This window comes from Tachypleus tridentatus, unplaced genomic scaffold (genome assembly GCF_004210375.1).
Source record: "Tachypleus tridentatus isolate NWPU-2018 unplaced genomic scaffold, ASM421037v1 Hic_cluster_2, whole genome shotgun sequence".
Taxonomy (NCBI): domain Eukaryota; kingdom Metazoa; phylum Arthropoda; class Merostomata; order Xiphosura; family Limulidae; genus Tachypleus; species Tachypleus tridentatus.
This window is the reverse complement of record NW_027467782.1, coordinates 42,850,952-42,875,091: the sequence shown is the minus strand read 5'-3', so window position 1 is coordinate 42,875,091 and position 24,140 is coordinate 42,850,952. Positions and strand designations below refer to the sequence as shown.

Here is a 24,140-nt window from a genome sequence, read left to right as displayed (position 1 = left end):
CAAACTTGTGTAAGCCCATCATGAAAGGGTTAATAAATTCCTGATTATAGTGTTCATAAATATGAAGTGTTTGTTAAACTTAAAATGGTGAACTGACTCCAGGTGTTAGTGTTTTTATTGTATTTTATTAGTTATTAATTATTCAAATAACATCACAATTTATAGTGAGTATAAATACACACTGGCAATACTTGTTTACAAAAGTTATGATTTAATAACTTTACAGATCCATGTATAGTACAGAGATGTTCGGATATTTCAATACTAGTTTACAAAAGTTATGGTTTAATAACTTTACAGATCCATGTATAGTACAGAGATGTTCGGATATTTCAATACTAGTTTACAAAAGTTATGATTTAATAACTTTACAGATCCATGTATAGTACAGAGATGTTCGGATATTTCAATACTAGTTTACAAAAGTTATGATTTAATAACTTTACAGATCCATGTATAGTACAGAGATGTTCGGATATTTCAATACTAGTTTACAAAAGTTATGATTTAATAACTTTACAGATCCATGTATAGTACAGAGATGTTCGGATATTTCAATACTTGTTTACAAAAGTTATGATTTAATAACTTTACAGATCCATGTATAGTACAGAGATGTTCGGATATTTCAATACTAGTTTACAAAAGTTATGATTTAATAACTTTACAGATCCATGTATAGTACAGAGATGTTCGGATATTTCAATACTAGTTTACAAAAGTTATGATTTAATAACTTTACAGATCCATGTATAGTACAGAGATGTTCGGATATTTCAATACTAGTTTACAAAAGTTATGATTTAATAACTTTACAGATCCATGTATAGTACAGAGATGTTCGGATATTTCAATACTAGTTTACAAAAGTTATGATTTAATAACTTTACAGATCCATGTATAGTACAGAGATGTTCGGATATTTCAATACTTGTTTACAAAAGTTATGATTTAATAACTTTACAGATCCATGTATAGTACAGAGATGTTCGGATATTTCAATACTAGTTTACAAAAGTTATGATTTAATAACTTTACAGATCCATGTATAGTACAGAGATGTTCGGATATTTCAATACTTGTTTACAAAAGTTATGATTTAATAACTTTACAGATCCATGTATAGTACAGAGATGTTCGGATATTTCAATACTAGTTTACAAAAGTTATGATTTAATAACTTTACAGATCCATGTATAGTACAGAGATGTTCGGATATTTCAATACTTGTTTACAAAAGTTATGATTTAATAACTTTACAGATCCATGTATAGTACAGAGATGTTCGGATATTTCAATACTAGTTTACAAAAGTTATGATTTAATAACTTTACAGATCCATGTATAGTACAGAGATGTTCGGATATTTCAATACTTGTTTACAAAAGTTATGATTTAATAACTTTACAGATCCATGTATAGTACAGAGATGTTCGGATATTTCAATACTAGTTTACAAAAGTTATGATTTAATAACTTTACAGATCCATGTATAGTACAGAGATGTTCGGATATTTCAATACTAGTTTACAAAAGTTATGATTTAATAACTTTACAGATCCATGTATAGTACAGAGATGTTCGGATATTTCAATACTAGTTTACAAAGTTATGATTTAATAACTTTACAGATCCATGTATAGTACAGAGATGTTCGGATATTTCAATACTAGTTTACAAAAGTTATGATTTAATAACTTTACAGATCCATGTATAGTACAGAGATGTTCGGATATTTCAATACTAGTTTACAAAAGTTATGATTTAATAACTTTACAGATCCATGTATAGTACAGAGATGTTCGGATATTTCAATACTAGTTTACAAAAGTTATGATTTAATAACTTTACAGATCCATGTATAGTACAGAGATGTTCGGATATTTCAATACTAGTTTACAAAAGTTATGATTTAATAACTTTACAGATCCATGTATAGTACAGAGATGTTCGGATATTTCAATACTAGTTTACAAAAGTTATGATTTAATAACTTTACAGATCCATGTATAGTACAGAGATGTTCGGATATTTCAATACTAGTTTACAAAAGTTATGATTTAATAACTTTACAGATCCATGTATAGTACAGAGATGTTCGGATATTTCAATACTAGTTTACAAAAGTTATGATTTAATAACTTTACAGATCCATGTATAGTACAGAGATGTTCGGATATTTCAATACTAGTTTACAAAAGTTATGATTTAATAACTTTACAGATCCATGTATAGTACAGAGATGTTCGGATATTTCAATACTAGTTTACAAAAGTTATGATTTAATAACTTTACAGATCCATGTATAGTACAGAGATGTTCGGATATTTCAATACTTGTTTACAAAAGTTATGATTTAATAACTTTACAGATCCATGTATAGTACAGAGATGTTCGGATATTTCAATACTTGTTTACAAAAGTTATGATTTAATAACTTTACAGATCCATGTATAGTACAGAGATGTTCGGATATTTCAATACTAGTTTACAAAAGTTATGATTTAATAACTTTACAGATCCATGTATAGTACAGAGATGTTCGGATATTTCAATACTTGTTTACAAAAGTTATGATTTAATAACTTTACAGATCCATGTATAGTACAGAGATGTTCGGATATTTCAATACTAGTTTACAAAAGTTATGATTTAATAACTTTACAGATCCATGTATAGTACAGAGATGTTCGGATATTTCAATACTAGTTTACAAAAGTTATGATTTAATAACTTTACAGATCCATGTATAGTACAGAGATGTTCGGATATTTCAATACTAGTTTAGTTTAATAACTTTACAGATCCAAGTATAGTACAGAGATGTTATATAACTTTACAGATCCATTTAATACTTTACAGATCCATGTATCGGATGTTCGGATCAATACTAGTTTACAAAAGTTATGATTTAATAACTTTACAGATCCATGTATAGTACAGAGATGTTCGGATATTTCAATACTTGTTTACAAAAGTTATGATTTAATAACTTTACAGATCCATGTATAGTACAGAGATGTTCGGATATTTCAATACTAGTTTACAAAAGTTATGATTTAATAACTTTACAGATCCATGTATAGTACAGAGATGTTCGGATATTTCAATACTAGTTTACAAAAGTTATGATTTAATAACTTTACAGATCCATGTATAGTACAGAGATGTTCGGATATTTCAATACTAGTTTACAAAAGTTATGATTTAATAACTTTACAGATCCATGTATAGTACAGAGATGTTCGGATATTTCAATACTAGTTTACAAAAGTTATGATTTAATAACTTTACAGATCCATGTATAGTACAGAGATGTTCGGATATTTCAATACTAGTTTACAAAAGTTATGATTTAATAACTTTACAGATCCATGTATAGTACAGAGATGTTCGGATATTTCAATACTAGTTTACAAAAGTTATGATTTAATAACTTTACAGATCCATGTATAGTACAGAGATGTTCGGATATTTCAATACTAGTTTACAAAAGTTATGATTTAATAACTTTACAGATCCATGTATAGTACAGAGATGTTCGGATATTTCAATACTAGTTTACAAAGTTATGATTTAATAACTTTACAGATCCATGTATAGTACAGAGATGTTCGGATATTTCAATACTAGTTTACAAAAGTTATGATTTAATAACTTTACAGATCCATGTATAGTACAGAGATGTTTCAAAAGTTATGATTTAATAACTTTACAGATCCATGTATAGTCAATACTAGTTTACAAAAGTTATGATTTAATAACTTTACAGATCCATGTATAGTACAGAGATGTTCGGATATTTCAATACTAGTTTACAAAAGTTATGATTTAATAACTTTACAGATCCATGTATAGTACAGAGATGTTCGGATATTTCAATACTAGTTTACAATAAAAGTTATGATTTAATAACTTTACAGATCCATGTATAGTACAGAGATGTTCGGATATTTCAATACTAGTTTACAAAAGTTATGATTTAATAACTTTACAGATCCATGTATAGTACAGAGATGTTCGGATATTTCAATACTAGTTTACAAAAGTTATGATTTAATAACTTTACAGATCCATGTATAGTACAGAGATGTTCGGATATTTCAATACTAGTTTACAAAAGTTATGATTTAATAACTTTACAGATCCATGTATAGTACAGAGATGTTCGGATATTTCAATACTAGTTTACAAAAGTTATGATTTAATAACTTTACAGATCCATGTATAGTACAGAGATGTTCGGATATTTCAATACTAGTTTACAAAAGTTATGATTTAATAACTTTACAGATCCATGTATAGTACAGAGATGTTCGGATATTTCAATACTAGTTTACAAAAGTTATGATTTAATAACTTTACAGATCCATGTATAGTACAGAGATGTTCGGATATTTCAATACTAGTTTACAAAAGTTATGATTTAATAACTTTACAGATCCATGTATAGTACAGAGATGTTCGGATATTTCAATACTAGTTTACAAAAGTTATGATTTAATAACTTTACAGATCCATGTATAGTACAGAGATGTTCGGATATTTCAATACTAGTTTACAAAAGTTATGATTTAATAACTTTACAGATCCATGTATAGTACAGAGATGTTGATATTTCAATACTAGTTTACAAAAGTTATGATTTAATAACTTTACAGATCCATGTATAGTACAGAGATGTTCGGATATTTCAATACTAGTTTACAAAAGTTATGATTTAATAACTTTACAGATCCATGTATAGTACAGAGATGTTCGGATATTTCAATACTAGTTACAAAAGTTATGATTTAATAACTTTACAGATCCATGTATAGTACAGAGATGTTCGGAGTTTACTAGTTTAAAAGTTATGATTTAATAACTTTACAGATCCATGTATAGTACAGAGATGTTCGGATATTTCAATACTAGTTTACAAAAGTTATGATTTAATAACTTTACAGATCCATGTATAGTACAGAGATGTTCGGATATTTCAATACTAGTTTACAAAAGTTATGATTTAATAACTTTACAGATCCATGTATAGTACAGAGATGTTCGGATATTTCAATACTTGTTTACAAAAGTTATGATTTAATAACTTTACAGATCCATGTATAGTACAGAGATGTTCGGATATTTCAATACTTGTTTACAAAAGTTATGATTTAATAACTTTACAGATCCATGTATAGTACAGAGATGTTCGGATATTTCAATACTAGTTTACAAAAGTTATGATTTAATAACTTTACAGATCCATGTATAGTACAGAGATGTTCGGATATTTCAATACTTGTTTACAAAAGTTATGATTTAATAACTTTACAGATCCATGTATAGTACAGAGATGTTCGGATATTTCAATACTTGTTTACAAAAGTTATGATTTAATAACTTTACAGATCCATGTATAGTACAGAGATGTTCGGATATTTCAATACTAGTTTAAAAAATTATATGTTACATCATATAATAAATCACTTTTTATTCTGTAAACTTAATGAAGACTATACACACATATTGGATCATTGTATAAAAATAAAGCTTACCTAATAATGACAATTATGATGAATATCTTGAAAATATGAAGGATAATAAAAATGACGAAACACGATGTGAATGTATATGAAAATTTACCAAAACATGTTTACAACTACATAAATCAACACTATCAGAAGTCAACATGTATTTATAAGGTTGTGTAAAGAATCCAGAAACAATTATTACACATCTCTATAGGCAACATGCTATATCAATGCTAACCCAATGTGATCTTGTTTTTCTTACCATCTTGGAGAATTGTTCTGGCATTTAAACAAGCAACAATGACTGCATAACCTCTCTGTAATACTATATCTCTGAAGAACTATGTTTTGTCCACATAGTTTATACACTTAGTTGTACAGTACCAAGAAGGTTATTATCAAACTGTTACAGGTCTCAAGAAGTAGGATAAAATAAACTACATAATGAACAAATAAGAATCCAAAGGACTTTGTTAACTATTAGAAGTTAGATTAAGATATAATTTAATGTTAGTGTTTAAATTTCAGTTTAATAATAAGTAGATAGTACTGACTAACTATTTTCCTGTGAAATGGAAAAACTTTGAATGTCTTAAAGTGGACAAAAGGATCAGATTGCATTTGAGATATACAAGTATTTTTTGTAAATATAGTAAGATGGTGGTTGTAATGTATCAGGTCATCTCATAAGTAATGTCTAAAAATTTAATACAGAAAGTGCATCATCATTTTTGTCTTTGATCAGTTGTAAAGGTGTTGTGTTACACCAGGATAATGCATGGACCCATACAGCAATGATCACACCTGTTACCATTGAAGAGCAAGACTGGGAAAAACTTCCCATCTGATTATCATCTATTCCAAAGTTTGAAGAACTATTTTGATGGAAAAGAGCTTGGAACACATGATGTCAAAACTACCCTCTCTACATTCTTATCCTCCAAACCTCAAGAGTTTTATGTAAGTGACATTCAGAAGCTTGTGAGTCATTGGCAGGAAGTAATTAATAATAATGGAACATACATTATTGATTATATAACATTAAAAGTGTTTGAAATCCTTTCTCTTTTTCTGAACTTAAAATCAGACATTACTTAAGGGATGACCTGATATATGGATATAAAGAAGTTTTCCATCAGTTTATTACATTTTTAACCATGTTCCACAATGATTCTCCCATTTTTGCTTTCTCTAAACATTTCTCAGTTACAGATCTTTTGTCCATGGTTTAATCACATGAATCTATTCACACACATGTTAAGATAAAGGTAAATGATTTTCTGAAATTAGATGATAATGTTCAACTTCATGGATATATTGTTACTTCAGTTTTACCACTAATCTATATCTGGATATAAACATTAAAATACTGTAATTTTACATTGTTTATTATTTACAAACTACTCATTGTCATATGATCTTGATCATAATAAATATTTTCATGACATCGGTATTTTAAAGTCTCAGAATTCTCAGTGACAAAGTAAAAGTTTCTATATTCATAAAACACCAAACTGATGGTGTTGTATTTAGACATTAAATTGGACAGTGACCCTTATATGAATGTCAAGGATTGTTTTAAATCCCTTAAAAATTCTGGGCATGTTAATAAAGCTGAAAAAAACAACCCAAAACCATGGCATTTGTTTCATTTAAAATTAGTTATAGAATTCAAATTAATATTACAACCAGTAAAGGTATGTGTGATTAACTTGTTAAATAATCTTTAACCAGGTTTTATACCTTTCTCTGGTATTTTAAGATATCATTCATTTGCAGACAACTTCTCAGTTTATGAAACTTATCTACATCTCAAATATACTACATGGCCGAAAGTATGTGAACACCCATTCTAATTAGTTGGTGTGGCTATTTTAGCCACACACATTGCTAACAGGTGCATAAAATAAAGCACACAGCCATGCAGTCTCCATAGACAAACATTGGTAGTACAATGGGTCATTCTGAAGAACTCAGTGACTTTCAACATGGCACTGTCATAGGATGCCACATTTCTAACAAGTCAGTTCATCAAATTTCTGCCCTTCAAGAGCTACCCCTATCAATTCTAAGTGCTGCTATTGTGAAGTAGAAACATCTAGGAGGAACAAAACCTCAGCCATGAAGTGGTAGGCCTCACAAGCTCACATAACAGGACTGCCAAGTGCTGAAGCTCATAAAATCATCTGTCCACAGTTGCATCACTCACTATCAAGTTCCAAACTGCCTCTGGAAGCAACAAAAGTACAAGAACTGTTCATCAGGAGCTTCATGAAATGGGTTTCCATGGCTGAGCAGCCACACACAAGCCTAAGATCACCATGCACAATGTTAAATGTTAGTTAGAGTGATGTAAAGCATACTGCCATTGGACTCTGGAGCAGTGGAAACGTGTTCTCTGGAGTGATGAATCATACTTCACTATCTGGCAGTCTGACAGACAAATCTGGGTTTGGTGAATGTCAAGAGAACACTAACTGTCTGAATGCAGTGCCGACTGTAAAGTTTTGTGGAGGAGGAATAATGGTCTGGGGCTGTTTCTCATGGTTTGGGCTAGACTCTTTCGTTTCAGTTAAGGAAAATCTTAATGCTACAGCATACAATGACATTCTAGAGAATTGTGTGCTTCCAACCTTGTGGCAAACATTTGGGGAAGGCCCTTTTTTGTTTCAGCATGAAAATGCCTCCATGCACAAAGTGAGGTCCATAAAGCCATCATTTGCTGAGATTGGTGTGGAAGAACGTGACTGACTTGCACAGAGCCCTAACCTCAACCCCATCGAACACCTTTGGAATTGGAACGTCGTCTGCAAGCCAGGCCTTCTCCCCGACCTCACCAATGCTCTTGTGGCTGAATAGGAGTGAATCCCTGCAGCCATTTTCCAAATTCTAGTAAAAAGACTTCCCAGAAGAGTGGAAGCTGTTATAGCGACAAAAGGGGGGGAGGGCAAACTCCATATTAATGTCCATGCTTTTGGAATGAGATGTTCAACAAGCACATATGGTTGTGATGGTCATGCATCCATATACTTTTGGCCATGTAGTGTATATATCAGTTCTCTAATGATTTCTTTGCTTTTTGTTTTTCTTTTGACATTTTGTACTTTTAAATGACTATTCTTTGAAAAATTAATTTTAAACTTTACTTAGACTATTTTCTTCAGTATTCATCTGCTTTTAATTTTTTTGCCATTTAAGACTAAAACTTGTACAGCTAAACAGAATGATACATTGTTTCTCTTTTACTCCCACTGCCACTTTTATTATAAAGTACAGATTCTGTACTGAGTTAGGATTATACATTATTATCACAAATGAGTCACTATATTGACAACACAAATATCCCTTCATACACAGGAAGGGTGGTATCCTCATATCAGATATATTCCACTTGCTACTATTACTATACTGTGGAACAAGAATTAAAGTTTATGACAAATTTATATTGAGTCATTCTGTTATCACATTACAACTGATTCATAACTTGTATGTATCCCAGAATTACAATGTTTAAGTTGGTGTAAATATCTCTTTCATGTAGATCCATATCATTTTACTTGTTCAGTGTTACTGTTTGTTTAGTACCTGGGTCTGTGGTGATCTTACAGGACCTGAAGTGTTATATATAAACAAATACAATAACTGTATATGTATTGTTACTTAGTTTATGTATTATGTTCTAGTATGTTATCCACTGCATTATTACAGTACTCCAGTTAATGAAGTTGTTAGTATAGTTAGCGATATTCTCCTGTACATCATATTGTTAGAGGATAGTGAAGTGTGTCTAGGTGCGTTTTAAAACACCACAACTATTACATTTAGTTCCTTTTTTTACTATATACAGCATTTCATTACCCCACAGTTTTGTCAGGACAAGTCCAGCATGGCCAAGGTCCTCTAAAGGCTAATGTTTCCTTTCCTAGCTAAAGAAGAATGCTCTTTCTTCATTTATTTAATATGAGAATCTTAGCTGTCTGTTAATCTAGAGGTAACATACTAAACTGAAATTAATATTTCTAATATAAAAGATGGAACTAAAATCAGTACTCATCTCCAGATGAACACATTTATATTCTTCCTATCATTGTATAGATAGCTGAGTCTCTATAAACACTTATTTATTTATAAAGAGGTTGACAGTGGTGTTAACTGATGGAGGAAGTCTTTTGTGATGTGTGACATAAATAGTAAACTAGTATCATCACTACATTCTTCAGCTCTGTTATATTGTCATTACTATATGGTTTGTTTTTGTGATGTGTGACATAAATAGTAAACTAGTATCATGACTACATTCTTCAGCTCTGTTATATTGTCATTACTATATGGTTTGTATCATCACTACATTCTTTTGTGTCATTACTATATGGTTTGTTTTGTGATGTGACATAAATAGTAAACTAGTATCATCACTACATTCTTCAGCTCTGTTATATTGTCATTACTATATGGTTTGTTTTGTGATGTGTGACATAAATAGTAAACTAGTATCATCACTACATTCTTCAGCTCTGTTATATTGTCATTACTATATGGTTTGTTTTGTGATGTGTGACATAAATAGTAAACTAGTATCATGACTACACTACATTCTTCAGCTCTGTTATATTGTCATTACTATATGGTTTGTTTTGTGATGTGTGACATAAATAGTAAACTAGTATCATCACTACATTCTTCAGCTCTGTTATATTGTCATTACTATATGGTTTGTTTTGTGATGTGTGACATAAATAGTAAACTAGTATCATCACTACATTCTTCAGCTCTGTTATATTGTCATTACTATATGGTTTGTTTTGTGATGTGTGTGTGACATAAATAGTATGGTTTGTTTTGTGAACATAAATAGTAAACTAGTATCATCACTACATTCTTCAGCTCTGTTATATTGTCATTACTATATGGTTTGTTTTGTGATGTGTGACATAAATAGTAAACTAGTATCATCACTACATTCTTCAGCTCTGTTATATTGTCATTACTATATGGTTTGTTTTGTGATGTGTGACATAAATAGTAAACTAGTATCATCACTACATTCTTCAGCTCTGTTATATTGTCATTACTATATGGATTATTTATTGTGTTTCTGTCTGTAACATTCTGTTCTTATGTACTTCAGAATGTCCTACAGTAGTTTATCATCAACCAACAACTTTGTTTCCAGCTTGAAAGAAAAGCAGTTTTTCAAAACATGACAAAAGAAAATTAAAACTCAAGTTCCTTTAAAATATCTTTTCTCCAACAGTCTAATGTTATAATTTTCCTGCACAGAGAATATACATCTTATAGACACTTACCAACCCTTACATAAAACTTTTCTCAATTATTATATCCTCTATATACTTACAGGTTTCACTCACCATTAGTCTAAATACTTTTATCTACCCAAGCATGTTTAATGTGGTTCAGCTGTACTGTAGCATATAAACAATCCTCTACCAACAGGCATGTGACTTACTCTCCTCATGCAACTACCTCTTCCTGGTGTCTAACCTCACTTGGAGATTAGATGCTAGAAACAGAAACACTAAATTGGATGTAAAGTGTGATAAGTGTCAATCAGTAATATATTTTATTGGTAAGAAAATGATAAGTTCCAATATGATACCTCACCTTTACTAATATAAAAACTAGAATCCTATACATTGACCTGTTGAATGGAGTGGTGTAACATTACCAAAATTATCCCTTTTTAAAATACATCTAAAAAGAGCCCAGGGAGTTTATCAACATCTCTGTTCAGTAAACACACTAGAGGGAGATTGAACTACATCAGAATCAGTTTTACTCTTCACTCTTGATGAAAACATCATCACTGAATGGACAACAAAGAGAAACATGATAAACAGCAGAAAGAGTAGCCCAAGAGTTGGCGGTGGGTGGTGATGACTAGCTGCCTTCCCTCTAGTCTTACACTGCTAAATTAGGGACGGCTAGCACAGATAGCCCTCGAGTAGCTTTGTGCGAAATTCCAAAACAAACAAACAAAGATACTACAAGAGAGGATGAAAGTCCCTGGTACTGCAGTAATTAGGGGTAGTATTTATAGAACGATTAAGTCACATTTCAGTTGTAGCTTATAGATCAAGAGGAAATAAGATATTTAAGAATTATGGTTCAACTACAATAGTTGCAAGTATAAAAAGTACAGTCAATGTTCGTGAAGCTTTAGTTAAGTGATTTTAGATTGATAATTTACACCGGAATATCAAATATCAAATAGCAACCTAAATATGAACCTAAATAGCAACCTAAATATGAACCTGGCAAACGTTTTGGGAAATTCAGTCCGCCTTTCTGATATTCAACTGTATGCAAGTGCATGATGTGCAACTGCAGGTTTCTCCTTCTAGAAATAAATAAATGAGATTACATGTATGATAAAAATCGAAGTTTAAACAAGGGATAAACGTTTAGTAATGAATGACGAAATTATATAAGTGTTTTGGGTTAAAGTTGAATTCTATACAATATGGACTAAACAGGAAGATTATACATACCTGTACACTGGCATCGATCCTCAGTTTCCGCTTTTCTATTGCACATGATACACTCACAACCGTCTTCTTTACCACATGTGCACTTCTCGATACATGTGCATGTAGGATCTGTAAAGAGGAATGTGGCACAAATTAATTAGGTGTCATGATACATTGAAGTTCACATTAATAGTTGATTATGTCAGAAACGTTACTTTGTGGTTGACGTTAAGTTAAACAACTGACACAGTTTAACTTGTGTAATCTACAATAGATTAAATCTAATAATGAAGTGTATATAGTGTGGGTTAGTTATAACACTTCGTAAAGTACAAGTCATTAAGATACGAAATATTGTTGAGATAGGAGGTGAAGGTGTGGTTTGAACTGGAAGTTTTAACCATGTTGAGACTGCTAATGAAACTTCCATTGTTTTTTTTAGATTAAAGATGTCAGACAATAGGTTTAGCTCTTATGTCCCAGTATCACACTTAAATAAACGTGACAGCTTAAGTAGTGTTAAGCTTTCGAAATCAGTTTCAGTGGTAAATTAGGAAGTAAGTAGAAGGTGAGAAATTCCGCAAAAGTAAGAGGATTACTATTGTTCAACCACGAGCTATCTTAATACATGTTGGTAAGAGTTAGATTTGGTTAGAGGCATATGAAATAATGGTAATTCTCTATGTATATAGTTTGACAAGTAACTGACGTAGTTTGATAAAAGTTATTTACCTAAGTGAAAAAATGTATTAGATGATTTTGTAAACCACTTTCCATATTACATAAGACGTACCCAGATATTAAGAATAACTGACATAGCCCCTAGATAATTAGGGCTGGTTATGTTCTAAAAGGCAGTTTAGGTAATATTTGATAACACCTATAAATTTCTGGATTTTACTTCCATATAAAACCTTACAGTAAATGGTAACAGAGCATTTTGAGTTATGGATTCATACTATTTCATTAACGTCATTTTTATAACAACGAAATCGCATGGAAGGAAATCTTAGTATCGTTAAACAGTTAAGCCGCTAAATATGAATATTTAGATTCATATAATTCAAAGATATCTCTAGTAGTCATTTATAGAAGGAGTACGTTTGTTTTTGAATTTCGCGCAAAGTTGATCGAGGGCTATCTGCGCTAGCAATAAAAAAAATAGCAGTGTAAGACAAGAGGGAAGGCAGCTAGTCATCACCACCCACCGCCAACTCTTCAGCAACTCTTTCACTGACGAACAATAGGGTTGATCGTCACATTATAACGTCCCCACGGCTGAAAATGAATGTTTGGTGCGACTGGGATTCGAACCCGCGGATTACGAGTCGAACGCCTTAATACGCTTTGCCATGCCAGGCCAGTATAGGAAACACAATTCGGTGAAATAACAATTTTGTTTGGGAATTTCACAAAGCTACTCGAGGGCTATCTGTGCTAGCCGTCCCTAATTTAGCAGTGTAAGACTAGAGGGAAGGCAGCTAGTCATCACCACCCACCGCCAACTCTTGGGCTACTCTTTTACCAACGAATAGTGGGATTGACCGTCACATTATACACCCCACGGCTGGGAGGGCGACATGTTTAGCGCGACGCGGGCGCGAACCCGCGACCCTCGGATTACGAGTCGCACGCCTTTGCCATGCCGGGCCAAAATGAAATTCCCAGGTGAGGCCCGAACGAAATAACAATGCTTTACGTTTCATTGAGTACATGGTATAGATAGCGATTATTTCTGGAGTTATTTATACGTAGGCTTACCATTACTTCCAAAGTGGGACAGTTTATGAATTTGATTATAGGTACTGAAAGTGGTATAAAGTGCTATTCACTCACATCGTTCTTAGTAGTAGTATTATTATACAACGTTCCCGAGATTAGGTAAGAAAGCAAGTATTATTATACAACGTTCCCGAGATTAGGTAAGAAAGCAAGTATTATTATACAACGTTCCCGAGATTAGGTAAGAAAGCAAGTATTATTATACAACGTTCCCGAGATTAGGTAAGAAAGCAAGTATTATTATACAACGTTCCCGAGATTAGGTAAGAAAGTATTATTATACAACGTTCCCGAGATTAGGTAAGAAGTATTATTATACAACGTTCCCGAGATTAGGTAAGAAAGCAAGTATTATTATACAACGTTCCCGAGATTAGGTAAGAAAGCAAGTATTATTATACAACGTTCCCGAGATTAGGTAAGAAAGCAAGTATTATTATACAACGTTCCGAGATTAGGTAAGAAAGCGAGATTAGGTAAGAAAGCAAGTATTATTATACAACGTTCCCGAGATTAGGTAAGAAAAGCAAGTATTATTATACAACGTTCCCGAGATTAGGTAAGAAAGCAAGTATTATTATACAACGTTCCCGAGATTAGGTAAGAAAGCAAGTATTATTATACAACGTTCCGAGATTAGGTAAGAAAGCAAGTATTATTATACAACGTTCCCGATATTAGGTAAGAAAGTGCGTTGATCTTTGAAACTGTTGAGAAAGTTACACATTTTTCTTCACAAGCTATTTCCTTTGCTTTCAAATTGTCGGATGTTGATCACCAGAAGGATGAACCATAAACATATTGAAATAGACAATTAGTATTGATCGAAGCAAAATTACATGCAGACGGTTTTAGAGAAGTTAAAGCAGTTTGCTGTGGTCCACTTTAGAAAGCGATTGAGGGTAGTCCGTAGCTGCTGGTCAATGTACCTCGTGTTTGACGACTGACATGAGGTGCGAAAGTCGTCGACAGAACTCGTTTGCAATAGCGAGTTGTTCAGCGACAGCATTAATCTTTAAACTGAAAAGTGTGACACTCAAAGATACATACCTGAGGGACTCCAAGTTCCTCTAGAGAAGAATTAGAGTGGCGAAACCTCGTATACTTTGAATATCCTGTTCATTAAGAGTTTAGTAAACATGGTCAAACGGCCATTTTCGCAAAATGCCATACTTCCATGTTGTATCAAGTCTTGTCAGTGTCAAAGAATAGATACACGATGTCGTTTGAGAATGGCTTCTCTGACGTTATGTCAGAATAAGGTGGTCTTTGGTGGAGCACTCTCGTTGGAACCCATACTGGGTGAGAGAGAGGAGGTAGATTTATTAGAGTTCGTGAAAGCAATTGGACAGTTGTTTGGTAGTATCTAGCATCAGGAAAAGACATTCTACTGCCAGATCAGAATTGCAAGAGAAGCGAGAGAGAGAGAGATGAAGCATGTTAGTGTACATCAGACACAACAGATGTACTGAGAGATTGAGTAAAGGCCAATTTGAGTTCCAACAATGTAAGAGTGTGGATTAATCATAGAAGTAAACAGCTTGAAGGAAAAGGTGATCGCTCACTCGAGTCTTGGTGGCTAAGAAGGGAAGGTGGAGAGCTAGATATCCAGCAAAAGCTTTCACTTGCTGTATAGGTGATGGTCTGGGTATCAGCTACTTCTTGGCCATCAGAGCAAGAACAAGAGGGGGACAAAATTACATTGCTCACAGACCTTTCGAATATTGTCCCACAGTTTTGAAACTGGTGGTACAAGATATACTAGTTATGAACCGAATCCAACATTCCTTATGGCTTTGATTTCTTACCCACTGAGCATGGAAAGTGATGTGGTTCGAGAGTAGGATATCTACAGAAATATTTTTGCTCGTTTTTGAGCCTTCCATGCCATGTGACACGTAGGATTCTACCACGGACGAAAATATAGTGGAAAGCATATTGAGATTCTAGGAATATATTGATCAAATGCTTGTATTATACAGTCAGTTTGTTACTGGAGTGGTCTGTTGGTAGCTTACAGACGAAGACAGGGCTAAGGTTCTGCAAGGATAGTGAAAGAGCTGGTTTGTTTGATCCAGCTTCTACCAGGGCACGAAGGTCGGGGTGGCATCGACCACGACCATTGTGAGACCCACGGAAACACGTAGGGCTACAATCTCCAAGGGTGTGTCGAGTGGTAAAGATAAAGGTGCTGATTTACCAACAGTGCCACCCCTCCATGCATTCGTTCACACAGACTGTCATTTCTGTACAAATAAAAATGTCTGAAGGTGACTAATGGCAGGTTGAGAAATGTATTCTATAAGGAGAGAGAGGATGGTGGGAAGCAATTAGAGTTTTCATGTCATCCAGATTAGAATGTAACCTTCTATAGTTCCATTGTATTATGGTGGCTCTGTGTTGGCGAGGCCTGGCATGGCCTAGCGCGTTAAGGCGTGTGCTTCGTAATCTGAGGGTCGCGGGTTCGCGCCCGAGTCGTGCCAAAACATGCTCGCCCTCCCAGCCGTGGGGTGTTATAATGTGACGGTCAATCCCACTATTCGTTGGTAAAAGAGCAGCCCAAGAGTTGGCGGTGGGTGGTGATGACTAGCTGCCTTCCCTCTAGTCTTACACTGCAAAATTAGGGACGGCTAGCTCAGCTGTTGGCATGTAACTGGGAAGTCGATAAGCCAGTCGAATGGCAAGATTCTGGGCTTGTTGCAATTTTTTTAAGGTGGTTGAGGAGCGCGTTCGCAGTAATCATGTTGCCGTATTCAATGATCGGCCGAATGTAAATCTTGTAAATGGTAAGAATCGTTTTAGTTCTACTGCCTTTGGCAATTCTACTGATTCTTCTGAAGATTCGTTTGTAGACTTTTGAGAGTATGGTTCTGAAGTGATCAGTCCAAGTGAGTTTCTTGTTGAACGTGATACCAAGAAATTTAATAGTGGGGGAGAATTTAAACTTAGTCAGTTTGTCTTTAGGGATGGATTTGCTTTTTCTCGATATTTTGAGTTTAAAGGTTATAGCCTGAGTTTTAGTTGCATTAAGCACGACCCGCCAGGTGTTAGTTACACCAAGTGGTTATACTGTTCAGTGTGAATTGAACGTTAGAGGTGGCCAGTAGGGGTTCGCGTGACGTACTCCATACTGCTATGAGGTCAGCATATCGCGACGCATAGGTGTACTTAACTTTAGGAAAAGGGATGTCGTTAACATATACATAAAAGAAGGCTGAGTACTGAACCTTGGGGAACGCCTGTCGAGAGGTGACCAATGTTAATTCTTACTTCAGCTGTTCTATTGTCTAAAAAGTTAGATATTCATCTTGTTAAGGTGGACGGGAAGTTAAACTGAAGGAGTATAAACTTGAGGTCCTGGTTACAGACTGAGTCAAAGGCTTGTGTGGTTTTTATTAAATCCTTGTATGATAGATTAAAATAACCTCCGACGAGGCGGATTTGAACCACCGACCTATGGATAACTATAAACCTCCTACAGTCCACCGCTCTACCAACTGAGCTATCGTCGGATGTTGTAGACTAAGCCAACTAGTTTTAACTGAAAATCCTACTTGACGTCGTAAGCTCTGCCCAGACCTGACTGAACTCTCAAAAACTGAGCGGTAAACTCTATATAGTCCCTTCAGCTCTCATCTGATGGGAACTTATAGAAAAGATAACAGACTCTTATTTCATATAGAAACTAATAATATTATCAATGACATTCAAAATGCAGCCCGGCATCAGACCAGTGATTACATTAACTGAAACTATCTTTCAAGCATTCAACCCTAAACATATGACAGTTGCAGCATTCCTGAATGTTAAAAAAAAACATTCGTTTGGCATAACGGACTGCCGTTCAAACTGTACCAACTCAAAATTACATAACGGACTACCGTTCAAACTGTACCAACTCAAAATTCTAACGGACTGCCGTTCAAACTGTACCAACTCAAAATTACATAACGGACTGCCGTTCAAACTGTACCAACTCAAAATTACATAACGGACTGCCGTTCAAACTGTACCAACTCAAAATTACATAACGAACTGCCGTTCAAACTGTAGCAACTCAAAATTACATAGACTGCCGTTCAAACTGAACCAACTCAAAATTCCACACACAATTATTCGCTGTATCTCAAGTTTTCTCCCCAACATACAGGCCAGAGCACAATTCAATCAAATACATTCCCGCTTATTCAGGCTGGTGGCAGACGTACCGCAAGGGTCTGCTATCAGCTCACTCTTGAACTTAATATACTTCAACAACGTTCGGTAACTCAAACTCGGGTATACTCAGGCGTCACAATATGCTAATAACGCTGCTGTTTCGAGTACGTCAATAGAATAATTAGTCGCAGCTAGTAGAGCTCAAACGTCGCTCAATCACATAACCGAATTGTGTGATCGCAGACGTATAGCTTTAAATCCTAACAAAATACAGGCAATTGTATTTCACCCATGTTGTAAAAAGAAAAATAATAAATTAATCCAACCAAAACTTACTCTACTAGACACCGATATAAAATTAACTAATTCTATAAATACCTCGGAGTCACCTTCAATCGGTCTGTATAATAGACGGGTCACTTTAGCAAAATTTGTAAATTTGTCAATCAACGTAATACTTTTTTTTCAGACGCATTGGAGGTACTCACAAAGGACGCTTGGCCAGTACCACTACAACTATTTACAAAGCTTATATTAGACCACTTACTGAATATGGATACATAGTCGCGTGCAGCATGCTCAATGACCTCATGCAAAAGTTAGAAACACTACGATATCGAGTTTCCCGTGTAGCACATCGTTTACCAAGGTATACGCCCCAAGGCTACTTAGATTCACTACGGATATTACCTAAACTTAGTGAAATAACCCACAATTTAGCCGCAAGATATTATCAAAGAGCCAGAACAAGAAAAACAATTCTTAAACTTAGCTGAAACACCCAACACGTGGCGCCCCACTAGTCTCCTTAATATATTTGTAGTGTATAGAGTACTAACCACTTTCCCTACACCAGATTCTTGACACAGGATCTATAGATCCCACACCACTCTGAAGGACCCTAAGTCCCATACCGGTCGTTTATCTTTGTGATACTTACTAGTCGGTACCTGTCGTCAGTTTTTCCGCCGCTGCTTGCTTGCCTATTATCCATAACCACAGTTTGTTTGTTTATACGTGTCAGTAATGTACGTAAGTATTTACATACGTGAATTCGCACGTCCTTTTTGTTGTTTTTTCTCATGTAGCTTTATCTAATATCCAGTCACGAGTAGGTAGGAGAGAAAATAAATTTCTGAGTTGATTCTGACTCATAACCTCGGCTAGGGACCAGTTAGATCTTAAACCGAAATATCTGCATGTTTTCTCTGCTGTAGATAAAGTTAGAGAGAAATAGTATTCAGGAAGATCTTTCCTCTGCACATTTTGTCTGGTCACTATTTTTTACGTTTTTCTACTCTTTTCAAATATGGGGTGTTACGAAACTAATGAATTGTATTAATATTTCATAATCGCTGGTTCTCGCGAACACGAAAAAGCAACTTGCAGTGTAACTGGTTGCACTAAGGTTTTAAAGAATCCTTGTGTTATTAATCTAACATAACACATGGAGAGACACTATAAAGCAGAATTTGAAAATCTAGTAAGAAGACGCAAAGCTTCAACTATGAAAAGATCACTCCTTCAAGGACCCGGCATGGCCAGGTGGGTTAAGGCGTAATCCGAGGGTCGCGGGTTCGAATCCCGGTCGCACCAAACATGCTCGCCCTTTCAGCCGTGGAGGCGTTATAATGTCACTGTCAATCCCACTATTCGTTGGTAAAAGAGTAGCCCACGAGTTGGCGGTGGGTGGTGATGACTAGCTGCCTACTCTCTAGTCTTACACTGCTATATAAGGGACAACTAGCACAGATAGCCCTCGAGTAGCTTTGCGCGAAATTCAAAACAAACAAAAACACTCCTGCAATATGAGAATAAACACAGCAAAAACACAACTCGTAGTCTTTACGAAATCCACAAAACACAAAAAACAACAGCCAGAACTATATATGAATGGCACTCTACTCCAGATTGCCCCATCGATAAAATTTGTAGGTCTGACCTATTATTCAAAACTAACTTGGATCAATTATGTGAACGGAATTTAAAATAAAGTCTGGCGAAGAACTAACTATGCTAGGAGTCTAACTGGTAAAAACAATGGAGCATCTACAGATAACATACTAAAAATCTATAAAACATATATTAGACCTGTAATAGATTATGCAGCTCCAGCATGGATAACTGTAAGCAATAAAATAATTAAACCCAAACTACAAACAATCCAAAACACACTCCTCACAACTGCATACAGAGTTCCAAGAACAATATCATCTCAATTCATTCACAAATACTCGAACATACCAACCATACCAGATAGACTCCTACATATTACAATAATGTACTTTAATAAGAATTGGATGAAAAACGAATTACTATGCGAACTAGACAGGTACCTCATACATGATGAAGCTAGTCCTAAATATCTCTCCCCAGTTAACTTATATTTCAAATATAAAAATAAATAAAAAAAGAAAATATATAAACTTTAAATAAAAATTAAAAAATATATATTTATAGTTTATTTATTTATGTATTTAAAAAAAAATGCCACCAGCAAACTTGACATTCTGCTAATAGAATAATAACTGTATACGAGCCAAAATACATGGACATTGTCCTGAAAAGGACCAAATAAAATTCAGTTCACAGTCATAAATATCAATCAGCCAAGTACGGGGAGGAGGAAGAGGTCATAGAGAACCTGACCCTCCAGGTTATGTACCCAAACACCGACGACATTCACAATATGAGAAGACTCAAGACCACAGCGACACCAAGCGTAGAAAAACTATTCACGAGTTGTTGTTTTTTTCAACGATAAATATTCCAATGGACATAAAAGGTTTCATAATGCTATGATTGAGTTGGTAACCCTAAATTTGAGACATTTTCCTACAGTATAGGAGAGTATGTTTTAAAGTAATCGATCCAATTAAAAATGTTCTTAACACAATAGTAGATTTAGTTGATAAAAAAGCTATAGAAATTGTAAAACAAATAAGTGAAGAGCTGCAAAACAGATGTTTTCATTGAAAATTAACATCGCATCTTGTCTGGATAGGTCTGTGCTAGCCATTAATGTCCAAGTCATTGATAGCGACTCTCTTCAAATAAGAACGTTAGCTGTTACAAACTTATATTCAGGACATTTTGGTAAAAAAAAAAAAATCATAGAAATAGATATAAATGTGTTATCGAAATACAACTTGAGTGTATTCTATCACTACTGATAATGCTAGAAATATGGTTAAAGTTGTGGAATTAATTTCCGATGACGGAAATGTGACTGTTAGTGATGAAAGTGAACTATATTAAACTAGGCAGTGTTGTTTCTGTTAAATATGCTGCTTACACTTTGCAACTTGCAGTAATAGATAGGTTAAATAAAGAACTGTGTGTAATTACTATATCTCAGGCGTAAAAGCTGTCGAAAAAGCTGCGAACTCCAGCTATAAAGAATATTTCAAAGACAAAGAAATATCATATGCTTATTGTGGACGGGAGATGCGATGGTGCTCAACATGTGATGTGATCTCATGTTTAGTGGAACTTGGTGCTCAACATGTGATGTGATCTCATGTGTCTAGTGGAACTTGGTGCTCAACATGTGATGTGATCTCCCGTTTAGTGGAACTTGGTGCTCAACATGTGATGTGATCTCCCGTTTAGTGGAACTTGGTGCTCAACATGTGATGTGATCTCCTGTTTAGTGGAACTTCCACCGTTTATTGCTCAAATAATCTCCTGTTTAGTGGAAAACATTCTCTTCAATCCTGAGAGAAATTACAATAAATTAAACTCGTATTAGAACCGGCTAAAAGCTACAGTACAGTTACAAGAAGAAAATTTAACTCCTGGAGACTTCTATAAAGTGTGGCTTGTTTGTAAAAGTGAAATATCTATAATCAAACGTCTGCTGGCTCACAACATCACAGAACTAATGAAAGCTAGGAAAAAACGTCTTAAAATGAAGTAATACGAGCATCGATATATCTAGATTATAGATTTAGTGTTTTGTTATGTGAAGCAGAACAGCAACAAGCCATAAATCATTTGATCAAACTTAATGGCAGATTATGTGCAATGAATCCTAAACTTGAACTTTGATCAAACTTAACGTCAGATTATGTGCAATGAATCCTAAACTTGAACTTCAAGTAACTTCAGAATCTGAAGAGCAGATGGCATCCAGTACATCAGGGGATGAGTTGGAAAAGATGCTTAGATTGGCTATAAAAAGCAAGAAAAACTCGAGTACTTCAAAAAAGGGCATTGCTTCGGCTCTGAAGAACTTTGGGAATACTGAAATAATTCCAGCACACAGCAGTCTAACTTCATGGTGTAACTCAATGAAAATAGAACATGAAGACTTGTACAAACTGACTATAGTTGTGCATGCTGCTTCAGTGATACAAGACAATGTAGAAAGGTTATTTTATATATTTAGTGATCTTTAGTTCCTAAAGAAACAGTTTGTTGCCTGAAAACATTGAGAATATCTTAGTTGTTCATTCTAATTTCAACTTGTAAGCTTATAATGCTTGTATGTTTTATATAATAAAGGAATTGCAGTAGAAACTCCTTTTTACTATTTCTCTTTTACAACTTAATGTGTTTCTAAAACTGTGAGCTGAAAAGTACTAAAGAGTTTAAATACACTATGAAAATTAAATAAAACAGTATCGGAAAGAATGAGTGGTTTTCTGTTAAATACGTTGATTTTATTAATACTTGTCTTAAATGTGTGTTAAAAATATTGTAACTGTAAAAATAATAATAAATAGGAGGAGACAAACTCAGTGCTTCATCCTTCAGAAAGAGAAAAGAAACGGGACAGTAGAAGGAAAAATAGATAAAGTTACTAAGTGTGGAATTTATATAGATTAACTATAAAAACTTATACACAGAGATGAAAAAGATATCTTTCAAAAAAAGGTGTGAATGCACATGTATAATAAGGTCACAAGTTACCAAAAGAGTGCATAATGGTGCAGAAGAAAGTAATAACAATTTTAAAGAAATATGAAAACTGGAATTAAAATCAAAACTGATCTGAACTGGAAAACTGAAATCGAAAAAGGAATGTGAATCGAAAAATATAAAAAAACAACTTGAATCGAAGCTGAAATCGAACAAACATAACAGCTCAACTTTTCTTGATTTTCATAGAAAACCATAAAATAAACAACAGAGTTTAAAAAGTTATTTCATACAAATATACACAAACATACATGGTTTTAAATTATGTTTTCAATGTTTTAATTTAGGTGTTAGCTGGAGGGAACATAAAGTTAAGATTCAGTAAACTATACTAAGATATATTTAGGTACATAGATATACATACAGTTAAACAATTAGTTCATTAATTTACAATGAAGTATTCATTTGAGTAGAAGTGAATCAGAATTCAGAGAAGTCATACACTAGATGATTGTATATATTCAGTGTTTGTAGTCTGTTTTGTTAATCTTTCGACTAGTATATAAATTCTGTTGAAAGTAAAAACTATACGGTGTAATATAGTAGCCCAAGAACTTGCGTGGGTGATGATGACCAGTTGTCTTCCTACAGTCTTATACTGATAACTTAGGGACGGCTAGCTTTACGCGAAATTCAAAAACAAACAAGCCAAACCTTTGAACGTAATGCGTATTCTATTATAGATCTAATGTATGTTTTGTAGATTTTTATTATATTATCAGGTGATGTGCCTTGATTTTTACCCGATAGGCTTCTTGCATAATTTGCTCTTTTCCAGATTCTAGCTAGTATATTGTTATTATGCTATATCCACGTTAACTTGGTATCGTAGGTTAATCCTAAAATTTTTGCCGAGGTACCAGTCTGTAGTAGTAATCCGTTCATGTATATCTTTGGTGGATATTTTTCAAATTGTTTAATCTGGTGAATAGTATTACTTGGTGTTTCAGAATATTTATTTTTATTCTATATTTCTGGCAGTATTGTTCTAACTGGTTGGAGGTTTCTTGCTACTATTGAAGGATTGGGGGTACTTTTCCAGACTGCTACATCGTCAGCAAATTGTGATGCAAAACCTACATTTGGGTCCGACAATGGCATATTACTCACATACATGATAGATAAGATAGGGGTAACTACCCCTCCCTATGGGACTCCTGCTTCAGGTGAAAAGGACCCTGAGTGGGCCCCATTCACATCTACTTTACACGTTCTATTGTTCCAGAAAGTTAGATAGCCAGTGAATAATTCCCTGGAATAAATCCGTTTCCGT

The 24,140-nt window shown here is 34.0% G+C and overlaps 1 long non-coding RNA gene and 1 other non-coding gene across 3 annotated transcripts; both read right to left on the bottom strand.

The window, feature by feature from the left end:
* Positions 1–11,364: 11,364 nt before the first annotated feature.
* Positions 11,365–18,717, bottom strand: LOC143242659 (uncharacterized). 2 transcript variants are annotated; one of them, XR_013023044.1, is made up of 3 exons: positions 18,492–18,717; positions 12,026–12,133; positions 11,365–11,874 (listed from the first exon to the last, which is right to left on the bottom strand). It is a non-coding gene; the product is annotated as an uncharacterized LOC143242659 (long non-coding RNA). The 2 variants fall into 2 exon arrangements; XR_013023045.1 differs by lacking the exon at positions 18,492–18,717 and adding an exon at positions 18,323–18,481.
* On the bottom strand, positions 17,213–17,298 carry TRNAY-GUA (transfer RNA tyrosine (anticodon GUA)). The gene is given in 2 exon segments: positions 17,213–17,248; positions 17,262–17,298. It is a non-coding gene; the product is annotated as a tRNA-Tyr (tRNA).
* Positions 18,718–24,140: the final 5,423 nt, after the last annotated feature.